This window comes from Magnolia sinica, chromosome 7, assembly GCF_029962835.1.
Source record: "Magnolia sinica isolate HGM2019 chromosome 7, MsV1, whole genome shotgun sequence".
Classification (NCBI taxonomy): Eukaryota; Viridiplantae; Streptophyta; class Magnoliopsida; order Magnoliales; family Magnoliaceae; genus Magnolia; species Magnolia sinica.
Genome location: NC_080579.1, coordinates 50,809,372 through 50,827,423, shown reverse-complemented (window position 1 = coordinate 50,827,423; position 18,052 = coordinate 50,809,372). Strand labels below are relative to the sequence as shown.

The 18,052-nt window shown below is 36.3% G+C and overlaps 2 long non-coding RNA genes across 2 annotated transcripts in view; one reads left to right on the top strand and one right to left on the bottom strand.

The window, feature by feature from the left end:
• Positions 1-4,290: 4,290 nt before the first annotated feature.
• The window catches only part of LOC131251343 (uncharacterized), a 35,255-nt gene continuing 21,493 nt past the window's right edge, over positions 4,291-18,052 (top strand). The window contains exon 1 of the long non-coding RNA XR_009173756.1: positions 4,291-4,395. This is a non-coding gene — a long non-coding RNA (uncharacterized LOC131251343). The remainder of the gene's footprint in view (positions 4,396-18,052) is intronic.
• Positions 4,922-16,394, bottom strand: LOC131251344 (uncharacterized). Its single transcript, XR_009173757.1, has 3 exons — positions 16,288-16,394; positions 16,011-16,095; positions 4,922-5,271 (listed from the first exon to the last, which is right to left on the bottom strand). It is a non-coding gene; the product is annotated as an uncharacterized LOC131251344 (long non-coding RNA).

Sequence of the window (18,052 nt, the reverse complement as noted above, 5' to 3'; positions counted from 1 at the left end):
GTTGTCCAGCCATAAACCCTTGTTTTTATGTTGTAAGGTTGTCCTTAGAACAACATTTGTATCAACCTCTCGATACTTGTTTATTGAGGTTGCTTTTCATTTCAGCGTTGTGAATTGATTTCCTTTATTTGGCTATCTTATTATTAAATTCTGCTATAATTATTTTAAATTTGGCATAGTCCTATTCACCCCCCCCCCCCCCCCCTTAGGACATATAGCTTGGCCTTTTCAAGAAGTAGTAATGGTAGTGGGAGCAAATGAGAGAGGGCTTCGGATTTTTCCTCCCCTTTTATAGAAGTACTCGGTCTCAAGCATTAGTTACCCACATTTAATGTCGTGGTTGAAGAGGCGTTACAACTCACGCCTCCTTCCACATGGTGACCGCCCATTCACCGGTTAACCCGACCTCCAAGGCAAAGCCACGAGCCCGCACGTCACTGGCCATGAATCGAAGAGGTGCCGTCCTACCACATGCCTCCTCGAGCGCACCATCATGATCATTATGGATAACCCTTGATCTTTGCGACAACTACCCTTCACTCTTATGTAATAATGACAAATCGATCTGACCACCTGACCTCTCGGGCGTAAGACATTGTATAAGTGTCAATCCACACCGACTTAAGTCCCGAGCTTACAAAAGATGCTCTGAAGTAGGGAGGCTACTGTTGTTAGAGCATAAAAAGAATGGAGAAAGATTGAAACGGTAAAAGATCAAAAGAGAATTGAAGAAATGAGAAAGATAGAAGAAAATAAAAAATCATAGTCAATGGTTGCGTGGGCCGTGCAATCAACTTCCCCATTGCGTGGGTCGCACAACCAAGATCAGAGCTAGATTGTTACGGACAGTCAGATTTGATGCAAGGTGGGCCCCATTGCACAAAGATCGAGGGTTCGCACGTGTGGAGGCCTATAAATACCCCACTCCCCATCTCATTTGAGGAGAGGAAGAATTTTGGAAGAAGAGCAGAGCTCTGGAGGAAGAAAGAAGGTGAGATGGGGAGAAGTTATTGGCTGCGCGGGTCGCGCAACCAATAACCCGTTGCGCAAATAGGCTGTTATACATCTAGTAATGAAAGAGGCCAAGGTGCTGCTGAAATCACCCAGGTCGATCTTCATCGCTCCAAGCTCTCCTTTTACATAAGGGACAAGCTTGAAAAGGGGAAAGATCGAATGATCAAACCAGCACAACATTCCTCCTAAGGAGATAACCGAAGCATAAGTCGAAATGCTGCCCAATTTGAGATTCGATTCGACATTTGAACTTCGTCAATTTATGTATTTCAAATAATCTATCTTAGAATCAAGGGATATTAGAGGATGTAAATGAATCAGTATTGTTAAAACAATGGTTGTTCTGCATATGCTCTCTTTGTTATGTTCTAATTAGATAACTCCCCAAATCAAATGCATTTGTTTCTTGTTTGAAACAAAATGGCGACTCTACTATGGAGCATAAAAAGAATGGAGAAAGATTGAAAGGGTAGAAGATCAAAAGAGAATTAAAGAAATGAGAAAGAAAGAAGAAAATAATAAATCATAATCAGTGGTTGCGCGGGCCGCACAATCGACTTCCCCATTGCACAGGTCGTGCAACCAAGATCAGAGGCAGATTGTTATGGATAGTCAGATTTGATGCAAGGTGGGCTCCATGACATAAAGATCGAGGGTTCACACATGTGGAGGCATATAAATACCCCACTCCCCCTCTCATTTGAGGAGAGGAAGAATTTCGAAAGAAGAGCAGAGCTCTGGAGGAAGACTGAAGGTGAGAATGGGAGAAGTTATCGGTTGCGTGAAGCACGCAACAAGGATGTTATACAACTAGTAATGAAAGAGGCCAAGGTGCCACTGAAATCGCCCAGGTCGATCTTCATCACTCCACTCTCCTTTTGCATAAAGGACAAGCTTGAAAAGGGGAAAGATCGAATCATTAGGCCAGCACAACATTCCTCCTAAGGAGATAATCGAAGCACAAGTCAAAATGTTGCCGAATTTGAGATTCGATTCAACATTTGAACTTCGTTTATGTATTTCAAATAATCTATCTTAGAATCAAGGGATATTAGAGGATGTAAATGAACTCAGTATTGTTAATACAATGGTTGTTCTAGGTATGCTCTCTTTGTTATGTTCAAATAAGATAACTTCCCAAATCAAATGCATTTGTTTCTTCTTCGAAACAACATGGCGACTCTACTGTGGAGCATAAAAAGAATGGAGAAAGATTGAAAGGGTAGAAGATCAAAAGAGAATTGAAGAAAAGAGAAAGAAAGAAGAAAATAATAAATCATAGTTAATGGTTGCGCGGGCCGCGCAATTAACTTCCCCATTACGCGGGTCGCGCAACCAAGATCAGAGGCAGATTGTTATGGATAGTTAGATCTGATGCAAGGTGGGCCCCATGGCACAAAGATCGAGGGTTCACACATGTGGAGGCATATAAATACCCCACTCCCCCTCTCATTGGAGGAGAGGAAGAATTTCAGAAGAAGAGCAGAGCTTTGGAGGAAGACTGAAGGTGAGAATGGGAGAAGTTATCGGTTACGCAGGTCACGCAACCAGTAACTGGTTGCGTGAACGACGCAACCAGGATGTTATACAGCCAACAATGAAAGAGGCCAAGGTGCTGTTGAAATCGTCCAGGTCGATCTTCATCGCTCCAAGCTCTTCTTTTGCATAAGGGATAAGCTTGAAAAGAGGAAAGATCGAATGATCAAGCCAGCACAACATTCCTCCTAAGGAGATAACCGAAGCACAAGTAGAAATGCTGCCGAATTTGAGATTCAATTTGACATTCGAACTTCATCAATTTATGTATTTCAAATAATCTATCTTAGAATCAAGGGATATTAGAGGATGTAAATGAACTCAGTATTATTAATATAATGGTTGTTCTGCATATGCTCTCTTTGTTATGTTCTAATAAGATAACTCCCCAAATCAAATGCATTTGTTTCTTGTTCAAAACAAAATGGCGACTCTACTGTGTAGCACAAAAAGAATGGAGAAAGATTGAAAGGGTAGAAGATCAATAGAGAATTGAAGAATTGAGAAAGAAAGAAAGAATAAAATAATGAATCATAGTCAGTGGTTGCACAGGCTGCGCAACCAATAGTTGTTTGCGCAGGCCGTGCAATCGACTTCCCCATTGTGCGGGTCACACAACCAAGATCAGAGCCAGATTGTTATGGACAGTCATATCTGATGCAAGGTGGGCCCCATGGCATAAAGATCGAGGTTTTGCACGTGTGGAGGCATATAAATACCCCACTCCCCCTCTCATTTGAGGAGAGGAAGAATTTTAGAAGGAGCAGAGCTCTGGAGGAAGACTGAAGGTGAGAAGGGGAGAAGTTATTGGTTGCATGGGTCATGCAATCAATAACCGGTTGCGCGAACCGCGCAACCAGGCTGTCATACAACCAAATGAAAGAGGCTAAGGTGCTACCGAAATCGCCCAAGTCGATCTTCATCGTTCCAAGCTCTCCTTTTGTATAAGGGACAAGCTTTAAAAGGGGAAGGATCGAATGATCAAACCAGCACAACAACTACTAAAAAAATAAGCAAAGGCTACCGACTATAGAGGTTTATGGCTACGGCTTTAATCTGTAGCTAATTAGCTACGGATTTAATCCGTAGCTAAAACATACCTCCCCATATGACCTTATGAGAGACTGACGATGCTTAAGGGGCTCCATGGGGCCCATTGCAATATATTTATTTTATCTAATCGGTCCATCAATTTTGAAATATTATTTCAGTGCATGAGCCAAATAATTAGAAAGATCAGAAGCCTAAGTGGACCACACCATGAGAAAGAATGAAAAATAAATTTATATTGTTAATATGTGGTGTGGTCCACCTAAACATTAGATCTGACTCATTTTTTGGATAAACACTAAAAATGAGCCATTAAAATGAATGAACGGAGTGGATAATTAACATACACAACAGTGAGACCCACAAGTCCTAAAATAAATCACCCTTAAAATCCCGTCTGCATACCTCTCTCATGCACCCTATTTCACAAAAGCAAATCCCTCTCTCTCTCTCTCTCTCTCTCTCTCTCGCACTCAGCCCTCTCTCGATCTTTTGGGCTCCCTCACCCTCTCTTTATTTCCCAGCCCCATTTCCCTCTCTGTTTCCCAACCTCTTTGTCTCTCTCGCTAGGGTTTTCCAAACCCCCTTTCGCTGCAGAAGGAGAAGAAGAAGGAGAAGGAGAAGGAGAAGAAGAACAATTAGTCGCTCTCTCTCTCTCTCATTTCCCTTTCCCCTTTACAGATAATCGTAAAATCCCTAAATCCAGCTTTCTTAGCTACATCCGAAGCCAATCCGATCGATACTTCATTCATCACAGCAATCACAGAAGGAAATCAAGAAACTGATCTCTCTAAAGTATCATTACAAGAAAAATGGGCAAAGGCTACGACTAAAAATTGTAGCAAAAGCCCTTTTGCTAAGGATATGATCCGTAGCACGTCCGCCGCTATTGGTGGGGTAGCTAAAGGTCTAGCTATGGACTACATCCTTTGTAATAGATACCAATCACCACAGATTATATCCATAGCAATAAATACTAATAGCTACGGATTATATCCGTAGCAATACCTTTAGCTACCCCACCAATAGTGACGGACGTACTATAGATCATATCCATAGCAAAAGGGATTTTATCCGTAGCGCAATACATACCAATAACACCAATAATATCTGTAGCAATAGATACCAATAGCTACGAGGAAAAGCCGTAGCTACAGCTATGGATTATATTTGTAGTTATTTTTTAAAAAATTGTAATAATACGACCTGTTTCCATTGTAAGAACCTGTTGTGATTGACAACTCATTTAAGCTTAATGCTGATAGAAATAGTACATCAAATGCAATCAGAAAAAAAATGAAACGATGCATTTATTAAAAATAACAATCAAATCATACAATGCATCCTACATTCACATTTCTAAATAAACAATACTTCACTTTGCTCAACCTATCATAAGAATTACAACTAAGGCCTTCCCTCATGTGCAAGAAACAAATACACTCCAACACAGTAAACACCCTCCATATGCATTCAATAATGCTTACATTTTTACAGAATTTTCTTCCTTCAGACGGTCAATTTCAGCAAATGCAGAAGATAAAGCTTTTCTTTCCTTGAAACTGCAGATGTAACTTCCGTGGACTTCAACACAAGATCACTTTCAAGTTCTGAAACCCTTCCCTTGAGAAAATGAATTTCATCCTCCACTGACTTCTTTAGTTTGTCAGCCTGTATAAAACAACATTTGTAGACACAATCAAACAAGCATGCCTTTGTACACATCTCAAAAGGAAGAAAGATTATATAAAAAAACACTTATATATGAAGAAATAAAAAATGTACCTACAAATCTTCTAAACTATGGCAAAATCCAACATGAGTAATGTGTTCAAACCTAGGATGGACTTTTAAACTCAAAACCTAGGTTTAGGTTAAGGTTATAGGTTTAGGTTTAGGTTTAGGTTTAGGTTTTAGGTTTAGGTTAAGGTTATAGGTTTAGGTTATAGGTTTAGGTAAGGTTTAGGTTATAGGTTATAGGTTATAGCTTTAGGGAATTGAGAATAGGTTAAGGTTTAGGTTTAGGTAAGGTTTAGGTTATAAGTTATAGGTTATAGCTTTAGGGAATTGAGAATAGGTTAAGGTTTAGGTTTAGGAAATCGGGTTCAGGTTCGGGATCGGGTTTAGGTTTGGGTTTTCAAGTTTAGGTTTTGGTTTAGGTTAGAGAGTTGAGATTAGGATTAGGTGTAGTTTAGGTTTAGGTTAGGGAGTTGATATTAGGATTAGGTGTAGGTTTAGGTTTAGGTTAGGGAGTTGATATTAGGATTAGGTGTAGGTTTAGGTTTAGGGATTTGAGAATACATTGAGGTTTTAGGTTTAGGTTTAGGTTTAGGTTTGAGGTTATAGGTTTAGGTTTAGGTTTTAGGTTTAGGTTTAGGTTAAGGTTAGGTTATAGGTTATAAGTTTAGGTTATAGGTTATAGGTTATAGGTTATAGTTTAGGTTTAGGTTATAGGTTTTGGTTTTGGTTTAGGTTAAGGTTTAGGTTTAGGTTATAGGTTTAGGTTAAGGTTTAGGTTAAGGTTATAGGTTATTGGTTATAGGTTAAAGCTTTAGGGAATTGAGAATAGGATAAGGTTTAGGTTTAGGAAATCGGGTTTGGGTTTGAGATCGGGTTTAGTTTGGGTTTTCAAGTTTAGGTTTAGGTTAAGGAGTTGAGATTAGGATTAGGTGTAGGTTTAGGTTTAAGGATTTGAGAATACAGTTAGGTTTTAGGTTTAGGTTTAGGTTTTAGGTTTAGGTTAAGGTTATAGGTTTAAGTTAAGTTTAAGTGTAGGTTATAGGTTATAGCTTTAAGGAATCGATAATAGGTTATGGTTTAGGTTTAGGAAATCAGGTTCGGGTTCGGGATTGGGTTTAGGTTTGGATTTTCAAGTTTAGGTTTAGTTTAGGGAGTTGAGATTAGGATTAGGTGTAGGTTCAGGTTTAGGGATTTGAGAATACATTTAGGTTTTAGGTTTAGGTTTAGGTTTTAGGTTTTAGGCTTAGGTTTAGGTTAGGTTTAAGTGTAGGTTATAGGTTATAGCTTTAAGGAATCGATAATAGGTTATGGTTTAGGTTTAGGAAATCAGGTTCGAGTTCGGGATCGGGTTTAGGTTTGGGTTTTCAAGTTTAGGTTTAGTTTAGGGAGTTGTGATTAGGATTAGGTGTAGGTTTAGGTTTAGGGATTTGAGAATACATTTAGGTTTTAGGTTTAGGTTTAGGTTTTAGGTTTTAGGCTTAGGTTTAGGTTTTAGGCTCAAGTTAAGGTTAGGTTATCGGTTATAAGTTTGGGTTATAGCTTATAGGTTAAGGTTTAGGTTATAGGTTTTGGTTTAGGTTAAGGTTATAAGTTTAGGTTTAGTGTAGGTTATAGGTTTAGGATAGGTTTAGGTTTAGGTTATAGGTTATAGGTTATAGGTTATAGTTTTAGGGAATTGAGAATAGGTTAAGGTTTAGGTTTAGAAAATCGGGTTCGGGTTCAGGATCAGGTTTAGGTTTAGGTTTTCAAGTTAGGTTTAGGTTAAGTAGTTGAGATTAGTATTAGGTGTAGGTTTAGGTTTAAAGATTTGAGAATACATTTAGGTTTTAGGTTTAGGTTAGGTTTAGGTGTAGGTTATAGGTTATAAGTTATAGGTTATAGCTTCAGGGAATTGAGAATAAGTTAACGTTTAGGTTTAGGAAATCAGGTTCAGGTTCGGGATCGGGTTTAGGTTTGGGTTTTCAAGTTTAGGTTTAGGTTTAAGTTAGGGAGTTGAGATTAGGATTAAGTGTAGGTTTAGGTTTAAGGATTCAAGAATACATTTAGGTTTTAGGTTTAGGTTTAGGTTATAGGTTATAGGTTTTGGTTTAGGTTTAAGTTTAGGTTTTAGGTTTAGGTTAAGGTTATAGGTTTAGGTTATAGGTTTTGGTTAGGTTTAGGTTTAGGTTATAGGTTATAGGTTATAGCTTTAGGGAATTGAGAATAGGTTATGTTTTAGGTTTTGGAAATCGGGTTCGGGTTTGGGATCAGGCTTAGGTTAGGGTTTTCAAGTTTAGGTTTAGGTTTAGGTTAGGTTGTTGAGATTAGGATTACGTGTAGGTTTAGTTTTAGGGATTTGAGATACATTTAGGTTCTAGGTTTGGGTTTAGGCTTTGAGGTTATAGGTTTAGGTTTAGTTTTTAGGTTTAGGTTTAGGTTAAGGTTAGGTTATAGGTTATAAGTTTAGGTTATAAGTTATAGGTTATAGGTTATGGTTTAGGTAATGGGTTTTGGTTTAGGTTTAGGTTAAGGTTTAGGTTTAGGTTATAGGTTTAGGTTGAGGTTTAGGTTTAGGTTTTAGGTTATAGGTTATAGGTTATAGGTTATAGGTTAAAGCTTTAGGGAACTGAGAATAGATTAAAGTTTAGGTTTAGGAAATCGGGTTTGGATTTGAGATCGGGTTTAGTTTGGGTTTTCAAGTTTAGGTCTAGGTTAAGGAGTTGAGATTCGGATTAGGTGTAGGTTTAGGTTTAAGGATTTGAGAATACATTTAGGTTTTAGGTTTAGGTTTAGGTTTTGGGTTTTGGTTAGGTTTAAGTGTAGGTTATAGGTTATAGCTTTAGGTTTAGGAAATCGGGTTTGGATTTGAGATCGGGTTTAGTTTGGGTTTTCAAGTTTAGGTCTAGGTTAAGGAGTTGAGATTCAGATTAGGTGTAGGTTTAGGTTTAAGGATTTGAGAATACATTTAGGTTTTAGGTTTAGGTTTAGGTTTTGGGTTTTGGTTAGGTTTAAGTGTAGGTTATAGGTTATAGCTTTAGGGAATTGAGAATAGGTTAAGGTTTAGGTTTAGGAAATCAAGTTCGGGTTCAGGATCGGGTTTAGGTTTGAGTTTTCACGTTTAGGTTTAAGTTAGGGAGTTGAGATTAGGATTAGGTGTAGGTTTAGGTTTAGGGATTTGAGAATACATTTAGGTTTTAGGTTTAGGTTTAGGTTTTCTGTTATTGGTTTAGGTTTTGGTTTTAGGTTTAGGTTAAGGTTTGGTTATCGGTTATAAGTTTAGGTTATAGGTTTTAGTTTAGCTTAAGGTTATAGGTTTAGGTTTAGGTTAAGGTTTAGGTTTAGGTTTAGGTTATAGGTTATAGGTTTAGGTTTGGTTTAGGTTTAGGGTATAGGTTATAGGTTATAGTTTTAGGGAATTGAGAATAGGTTAAGGTTTAGGTTTAGCAAATTGGGTTCGGGTTCGGGATCGGGTTTAGTTTTAGGTTTTCAAGCTTAGGTTTAGGGTAAGTAGTTGAGATTAGGATTTGGTTTATGTTCAGGTTTAAGGATTTGAGAATACGTTTAGGTTTTAGGTTTTTGTTTAGGTTTTAGGTTTAGGTTATGGTTATAGGTTTAGGTTAGGTTTAGGTGTTGGTTATAGGTTATATGTTATAGGTTATAGCTTTAGGGAATTGAGAATAGGTTAAGGTTTAGGTTTAGGAAATCAGGTTCGGGATCGGGTTTAGGTTTGGATTTTCAAGTTTAGGTTTTGGTTTAGGTTAGGGAGTTAAGATTAGGATAAGTTGTAGGTTTAGGTTTAGGTTTTAGGTTATAGGTTAAGGTTTTAGGTTTTGGTTTTGGTTTAGGTTTAGGTTTTAGGTTTAGGTTAAGGTTATAGGTTTAGGTTATAGGTTTATGTTAGGTTTAGGTTTAGGTTATAGGTTATAGGTTATAGGTTATAGCTTTAGGGAATTGAGAATAGGTTAAGGCTTAGGTTTAGGAAATCAAGTTCGGGTTCGGGATCGGGTTTAGGTTTGGGTTTTCTAGTTTAGGTTTAGGTTAGGGGGTTGAGATTAGGATTAGGTGTTGGTTTAGGTTTAGGGATTTGAGAATACATTTAGGTTTTAGGTTTAGTTTTAGGTTTTAGGTTATAGGTTTAGGTTTAGGTTTTAGGTTTAGGTTTAGGTTAGGTTATCAGTTATAAGTTTAGTTTATCGGTTATAGGTTATAGGTTAAGGTTTAGGTTATAGTTTTGGTAGGTTAAGATTATAGGTTTAGGTTTAGGTTAATGTTTAGGTTTAGGTTTAGGTTAGGTTTCAGTTATAGGTTTAGGTTTTGTTTAGGTTTAGGTTATAGTTTTAGGGAATTGAGAATAGGTTAAGTTTTAGGTTTAGGAAATTGGGTTCCGGTTCGATATCAGGTTTAGGTTTGGGTTTTTAACTTTAGGTTTAGGTTAAGTCGTTGAGATTAGGATTAGGTGAGGTTTAGGTTTTAGGATTTGAGAATACATTTATGTTTTAGGTTTAGGTTTAGGTTTTAGGTTTAGGTTAAGGTTATAGGTTTAGGTTATAGGTTATAGGTTATAGCTTTAGGGAATTGAGAATAGGTTATGGTTTAGGTTTAGGAATCAGGTTCGGGTTCGGGATTGGGTTCAGGTTTGGGTTTTCAAGTTTAGGTTTAGGTTTAGGTTAGGGAGTTGAGATTAGGATTAGGTGTAGGTTTAGGTATAGGGATTCGAGAATACTTTTAGGTTATAGGTTTAGGTTATAGGTTTTGGTTTAAGTTTAGATTTAGGTTTTAGGTTTAGGTTAAGGTTATAGGTTTAGGTTATAGGTTTAGGTTTAAGTTTAGGTTATAGGTTATTGGTTATAGGTTATAGTTTTAGGGAATTGAGAATAGGTTAAGGTTTAAGTTTAGGAAATCGGTTTCGGGTTCGGGATCATGTTTAGGTTTGGGTTTTCAAGTTTAGGTTTAGGTTTAGGTTGGGTAATTGAGATTCGGATTAGGTGTAGGTTTAATTTTAGGGATTTGAGAATACATTTAGGTTATAGGTTTGGGTTTAGGTTTTAAGGTTATAGGTTTAGGTTTAGTTTTTAGGTTTAGGTTTAGGTTAAGGTTAGGTTATAGGTTATAAGTTTAGGTTATAGGTTATAGGTTATAGGTTATGGTTTAGGTTATAGGTTTTGGTTTAGGTTTAGGTTAAGGTTTAGGTTTAGGTTATAGGTTATAGTTTATAGGTTACAGCTTTAGGGAACTGAGAATAGATTAAGGTTTAGGTTTAGGAAATCAGGTTTGGGTTTGAGATCGGGTTTAGTTTGGGTTTTCAAGTTTAGGTCTAGGTAAAGGAGTTGAGATTCAGATTAGGTGTAGGTTTAGGTTTAAGGCTTTGAGAATACATTTAGGTTTTAGGTTTAGGTTTAGGTTTTGGGTTTAGGTTTGGTTTAAGTGTATGTTATAGGTTATAGCTTTAAGGAATTGAGAATAGGTTAAGGTTTAGGTTTAAGAAATCAGGTTCGGGTTCGGGATCGGGTTTAGGTTTGGGTTTTCACGTTTAGGTTTAAGTTAGGGAGTTGAGATTAGGATTAGGTGTATGTTTAGGTTTAGGGTTTTGAGAATACATTTAGGTTTTAGGTTTAGGTTTAGGTTTTATGTTATAGGTTTAGGTTTTGGTTTTAGGTTTAGGTTAAGGTTAGGTTATCGGTTATAAGTTTAGGTTATAGGTTAAGGTTTAGGTTATAGGTTTTGGTATAGGTTTAGGTTTTAGGTTTAGGTTAGGTTTAGGTGTAGGTTATAGGTTATAGGTTATAGGTTATAGCTTTAAGGAATTGAGAATGGGTTAAGGTTTTGGTTTAGGAAATCTGGTTCAGGTTTGGGATCGGGGTTAGGTTTTGGTTTTCAAGTTTAGGTTTAGGTTTAGGTTAGGGAGTTGAGATTAGGATTAGCTGTAGGTTTAGGTTTAGGGATTCCAGAATACATATAGGTTTTAGGTTTAGGTTTAGGTTATAGGTTATAGGTTTTGGTTTAAGTTTACGTTTAGGTTTTAGGTTTAGGTTAAGGTTATAGGTTTAGGTTATAGGCTTAGGTTTAGGTTTAGGTTATCGGTTATTGGTTATAGGTTATAGTTTTAGGGAATGGAGATTAGGTTAAGGTTTAAGTTTAGGAAATCGGTTTTGGATTCGGGATCAAGTTGAGGTTTGGGTTTTCAAGTTTAGGTTTAGGTTTAGGTTAGGTAGTTGAGATTAGGAATAGGTGTAGGTTTAGTTTTAGGGATTTGAGAATACATTTAGGTTATAGTTTTGGGTTTAGGTTTTGAGGTTAGAGGTTTAGGTTTAGTTTTTAGGTTTAGGTTTAGGTTAAGGTTAGGTTATAGTATATAAGTTTAGGTTATAGGTTATAGGTTATAGGTTATAGGTTATGGTTTAGGTTATAGGTTTTGGTTTAGGTTTAGGTTAAGGTTTAGGTTTAGGTTATAGGTTTAGGTTGAGGTTTAGGTTTAGGTTATAGGTTATAGTTTATAGGTTACAGCCTTAGGGATCTGATAATAGATTAAGGTTTAGGTTTAGGAAATCGGGTTCGGGTTTGAGATCGGGTTTAGTTTGGGCTTTCAAGTTTAGGTCTAGGTAAAGGAGTTGAGATTCAGATTAGGTGTAGGTTTAGGTTTAAGGCTTTAAGAATACATTTTGGTTTAGGTTTAGGTTTAGGTTTTGGGTTTAGGTTAGGTTTAAGTGTAGGTTATAGGTTATAGGTTATAGCTTTAGGGAATTGAGAATAGGTTAAGGTTTAGGTTTAGGAAATCAGGTTCGGGTTCGGGATCGGGTTTAGGTTTGGGTTTTCATGTTTAGGTTTAAGTTAGGGAGTTGAGATTACGATTAGGTGTAGGTTTAGGTTTAGGAATTTGAGAATACATCTAGGTTTTAGTTTTAGGTTTAGGCTTTATGTTATAGGTTTTGGTTTTGGTTTTAGGTTTAGGTTAAGGTTAGGTTATCGGTTATAAGTTTAGGTTGTAGGTTTTGGTTTAGGTTAGGGTTATAGGTTTAGGTTAGGTTTAGGTGTAGGTTATAGGTTATAGGTTATAGGTTATAGCTTTAAGGAATTAAGAATGGGTTAAGGTTTAGGTTTAGGAAATCAGGTTCGGGTTTGGGATCGGGTTTGCGTTTTGGTTTTCAAGTTTAGGTTTAGGTTTAGGTTAGGGAGTTGAGATTAGGATTAGGTGTAGGTTTAGGTTTAGGGATTCCAGAATACTTTTAGGTTTTAGGTTTAGGTTTTGGTTTTAGGTTATAGGTTTTGGTTTAAGTTTAGGTTTAGGTTTTAGGTTTAGGCTAAGGTTATAGGTTTAGGTTAGGTTTTGGTTTTGGTTTAGGTTATAGGTTATTGGTTAAAGGTTATAGTTTTAGGGAATTGAGAATAGGTTATGGTTTAAGTTTAGGAAATCGGTTTCGGATTCAGGATCGGGTTTAGGTTTGGGTTTTCAATTTTAGGTTTAGGTTTAGGTTAGGTAGTTGAGATTAGGATTACGTGTAGGTTTAGTTTTAGGGATTTGAGAATACATTTAGGTTATAGGTTTGGGTTTAGGTTTTGAGGTTATAGGTTTAGGTTTAGTTTTTAGGTTTAGGTTTAGGTTAAGGTTAGGTTATAGGTTATAAGTTTAGGTTATAGGTTATAGGTTATGGTTTATGTTATAGGTTTTGGTTTAGGTTTAGGTTAAGGTTTAGGTTTAGGTTATAGGTTTAGGTTGAGGTGTATGTTTAGGTTATAGGTTATAGTTTATAGGTTACAGCTTTAGGAAACTGAGAATAGATTAAGGTTTAGGTTTAGAAAATTGGGTTCGGGTTTGAGATCAGATTTAGTTTGGGTTTTCAAGTTTAGGTCTAGGTAAAGGAGTTGAGATTCAGATTAGGTGTAGGTTTAGGTTTAAGGCTTTGAGAATACATTTAGGTTTTAGGTTTAGGTTTAGGTTTTGGGTTTCAGTTAGGTTTAAGTGTAGGTTATAGGTTATAGGTTATAGGTTATAGCTTTAGGGAATTGAGAATAGGTTAAGGTTTAGGTTTAAGAAATCAGGTTCGGGTTCGGGATCGGGTTTAGGTTTGGGTTTTCACATTTAGGTTTAGGTTAGGGAGTTGAGATTAAGATTAGGTATAGGTTTAGGTGTAGGGATTTGAGAATAGATTTAGGTTTTAGGTTTAGGTTTAGGTTTTAGGTTTTGGTTTTAGGTTTAGGTTAAGGTTAGGTTATCGGTTAAAAGTTTAGGTTATAGGTTATAGGTTAAGGTTTGGGTTATAGGTTTTGGTTTAGGTTAAGGTTATAGGTTGAGGTTTAGGTTAAGGTTTAGGTTTAGGTTTAGGTTATAGGTTTAGGTTTGGTTTAGGTTTAGGTAATAGGTTATAGGTTATAGGTTATAGTTTTAAGGTATTGAGAATAGGTTAAGGTTTAGGTTTAGGAAATCGGGTTCGGGTTTGGGATCAGGTTTAGGTTTGGGTTTTCAAGTTTAGGTTTAGGTTAAGTAGTTAAGATTAGGATTAGGTATAGGTTTACGTTTAAGGATTTGAGAATACATTTAGGTTTTAGGTTTTGGTTTAGGTTATAGGTTTAGGTTAAGGTTATAGGTTTAGGTTAGGTTTAGGTGTAGGTTATAGGTTATAGGTTATAGGTTATAGCTTTAGGGAATTGAGAATAGGTTAAGGTTTAGGTTTAGAAAATCTTGTTCGGGTTCAGGATCGGGTTTAGGTTTGGGTTTTCAAGTTTATGTTTAGGTTTAGGTTAGGGAGTTGAGATTAGGATTAGGTGTAGGTTTAGGTTTAGGGATTTGAGAATAAATTTAGGCTTTAGGTTATAGGTTTTGGTTTTGGTTTCGGTTTAGGTTTTAGGTTTAGGTTAAGTTTATAGGTTTAGGTTATAGGTTTATGTTAGGTTTAGGTTTAAGTTATAGGTTATAGGTTATAGGTTATAGCTTTAGGGAATTGAGAATAGGTTAAGGCTTAGGTGTAGGAAATCAAGTTCGGGTTCGGGATCGGGTTTAGGTTTGGGTTTTCTAGTTTAGGTTTAGGTTTAAGGATTTGAGAATACATTTAGGTTTTAGGTTTAGTTTTAGGTTTAGGTTATAGGTTTAGGTTTAGGTTTTAGGTTTAGGTTGAGGTTAGGTTATCGGTTATAAGTTTAGTTCAGAGGTTATAGGTTATCAGTTAAGGTTTAGGTTATATTTTTGGTTTAGGTTAATATTATAGGTTTAGGTTTAGGTTTAGGTTTAGGTTAGGTTTCGGTTATAGGTTTAGGTTCTGTTTTGGTTTAGGTTATAGTTATAGTTTTAGGGAATTTAGAATAGGTTAAGGTTTAAGTTTAGGAAATCGGGTTCTGGTTCGGTATCGGGTTTAGGTTTGGATTTTCAACTTTAGGTTTAGGTTAAGTCATTGAGATTAAGATTAGGTGAGGTTTACGTTTTAGGATTTGAGAATACATTTATGTTCTAGGTTTAGGTTTAGGTTTTAGGTTTCGGTTAAGGTTATATGTTTAGGTTATAGGTTTTAACTTTAGGGAATTGAGAATAGGTTATGGTTTAGGTTTAGGAAATCATGTTCGGGTTTGGGATTAGGTTCAGGTTTGGGTTTTCAAGTTTAGGTTTAGGTTTAGGTTAGGGAGTTGAGATTAGGATTTGGTGTAGGTTTAGGTTTAAGGATTCGAGAATACATTTAGGTTTTAGGTTTAGGTTTAGGTTTTTGGTTATAGGTTATGGTTATGGGTTTTGGATTTGGATTTGGTTTAGGTTTAAGGTTTAGGTTAAGGTTATAGGTTTTGGTTATTGGTTTAGGTTAGGTTTAGGTTTAGGTTATAGGTTATAGGTTATAGGTTATAGCTTTAGGGAGTTGAGAATAGGTTAAGGTTTTGGTTTAGGAAATCGGGTTCGGTTTCGGGATCGGGTTTAGGTTTGGGTTTTCAAGTTTTGGTTTAGGTTTAGGTTAAGTAGTTGAGATTAGGATTAGGTGTAGGTTTAGTTTTAGGGATTTGACAATACATTTAGGTTTTAGGTTTAGGTATAGGTTTTAGGTTATAGGTTACGGTTATAGGTTTTGGTTTAGGTTTTAGGTTTAGGTTAAGGTTATGGGTTTAGGTTATAGGTTTTGGTTAGGTTAAGGTTTAGGTTTAGGTTGTAGATTATTGGTTTAAGTTAGGTTTTGGTTTAGGTTATAGGTTATAGGTTTTAGGTTAAGGTTTAGGTTTAGGTTTTAGGTTATTGGTTAAGGTTTAGGTTTAGGCTATTAGTTTAGGGTGTGGTTTAGGTTAAGGGTGTGGTCCCCGCAAATACAGATATAAGCACGGCCTGCTTCAATTGGCCTGGCCCTTCCAATGTTGTCCATAGGAAATGGATAGCTTCATCATGGTCATAACAGCGGTTCCCACCTTGGAGGGACCCCCGCTCAACATCCGAATAGCTCCGACGCACATCCAGATCTGCTTCATCAATTTTGAGATAATATATAAACATGGGCTTGTCCAAATGGCCATGCCACCCGTATTGTTGTCCATAGGAAATGGACAGCTTCATCATGGTCATAACAGTGGTTCCCACCTTTCAAGGACCCCCGCTCAAAATCCAGATAGCTCCGATGCACATCCCGATCTACTTCATCAATTTTGAGATAATATATAAACATGGGCCTGTCCAAATGGCCAGGCCACTTCATCAATGAATCATATAGTATGAAGGAAAGAAGACTCACCAATATAGCTAGCAAGGAGAGAAAGTGTGAGTGCTTGGAATGTCGCCCTTTCTTTGAATAATGGATGCATATTCCACAATGCAATCTGAGAATGAGTAAGTTTTTTAGTTTATCCGACAATGCATATGGGCACAGATTTACATATAAAGATTTTAAAGATTGTAAAATAGAGTAAATGATTATATTAACTTCCAAGTATCGATTAAGAAGAAAACTGTAAATGATGATAGGAAAGAAATCTCGATATATTAAATTATTAAAGGACAATGAGACATACCAATACTACAGGTGCCCAGAGCAAGATAACTACACCAATGTTGTAACTAGCTGCATTGACAGAACAAAAAAATTATAAGAATGAAATGACAAAAAGCCAGGATATCAATACGAACTTGAGCTTGATTCTGTTTTCTATTACAATTAGCGAAATCAATACGAACTTACAACAATAGCGAAATATAGAGTACAAAATTCATTCAAAATTACAAAAACCAAACCAAACAACATATAGAGTAACTAGAAAAAACATGCAGACCATCAATATGTTGAACTATAAAGTGCCAAATTAGTTCAAAATTAAGGAAAAATCAAGCGTAACATCATATAAAGTAACTAAAAAAATTGATATATAGGTAGTATGTTGCAACAGCATCTAACACGGAGTAAGAAGCCATTGTCTGGAATAACATCATTAAAACAAGAAAGAACAGCCTTAGAAATGCCCAACAGAACTATTGCAAGGAAGTTCTACCAACTAAGAAATGGGATTGTTTATATAAAGGATAAGTGAGCAAGACTTGTCCAAGGGTCAGAGCAGTATAAATTCCGTAACATAAACACCTCTATAACAATAGGAGAAGCGTAGATTATAGTTAAAAAGAAAGGGAGTTGAAAATAAAAGTAAACATGATTCAACACATATTCAGTTATAATGGGAAATATCTTAAGTCATCACTTGTTACGCACTACACCAAAAGATCAATCACTCACAATCTAAGATTTTGGCAGAAAAAAGATGAAGAAAGAAATCAAATCCCACTCAAATCAGTAGCAAATTCAGCAGCAAGCTGGGTTTTACACCCATAAATAAATAAATAAAAGCCCAGGTCAGAAGATAGATTCACTTTCCATTAAAGAGGAAAGAAACATCATTGTTAAAAGTGATGCAAGGGATAGGTTGACTGCATTGAGATATAGCTTGAAAAATAAGAAAGCTTGTATTAGCTAGAATTTTATTTTTTTTGGTAGATATTGACAATAAACACAAACACAGGCATATCACATTTGTATCTCTTATAACAACAATGGAATCTTTCGAGCCCATAGCCGATCCCCTAGGTGTCATCACTCCAGGCATGCCAACTTCATTTTCTGCTGCACTAGAAGTGCTAGAAGATACAAAACCACACCACAGATCATCCCGCAATCTCCTCTCTATAGCCATTGAAGTAGCTTGAATGGGCTTGTTTGTATGCCATCCATTTATCATTTCTGCCTAATGGACTGACATGGTCATTAAAATAGCTCTCCATCTCTTTTGAGAAAAAAAGAAAAAAAAAATCATTTAGGAAAGCAGTGATTTACAGCCAGACTAAGGATGTGTTGTCCATCCTTCGAAAACTTAATATCTGAAATCAAGGCAATAATCTCTGTAAAGAATGACCTTGAACCAGGAGCCGCTTGCTCCTCAAACATGTATATGAATAGAAATCATTAACTAATGCTTTATGAGACTAGGAAGTAAGATCATTGAACAAATAGCTTCTAAGAATTTTGAATTTTTGCATTTTTCAGGACTGAAAGACTTCTAGAATCAACTTGCTAGCAAGAGTTTCCAAACAAAATGCATACACATCTATTCAGCTGAAGTGCAAACAAAGTTCTAAGAAGAGAGTAGAAAATAGACCAAAATTATTCTAAGAATTAGACAAGTAATAGGAAATTTTTGAATAATTTGGCTGTCCAGCAATCTAAATGGAATGCTAGCAATAAAATATAAGCTAGCAAGTCCTGTCAGTTGCAAGCTCGAAAACAAAAGATGC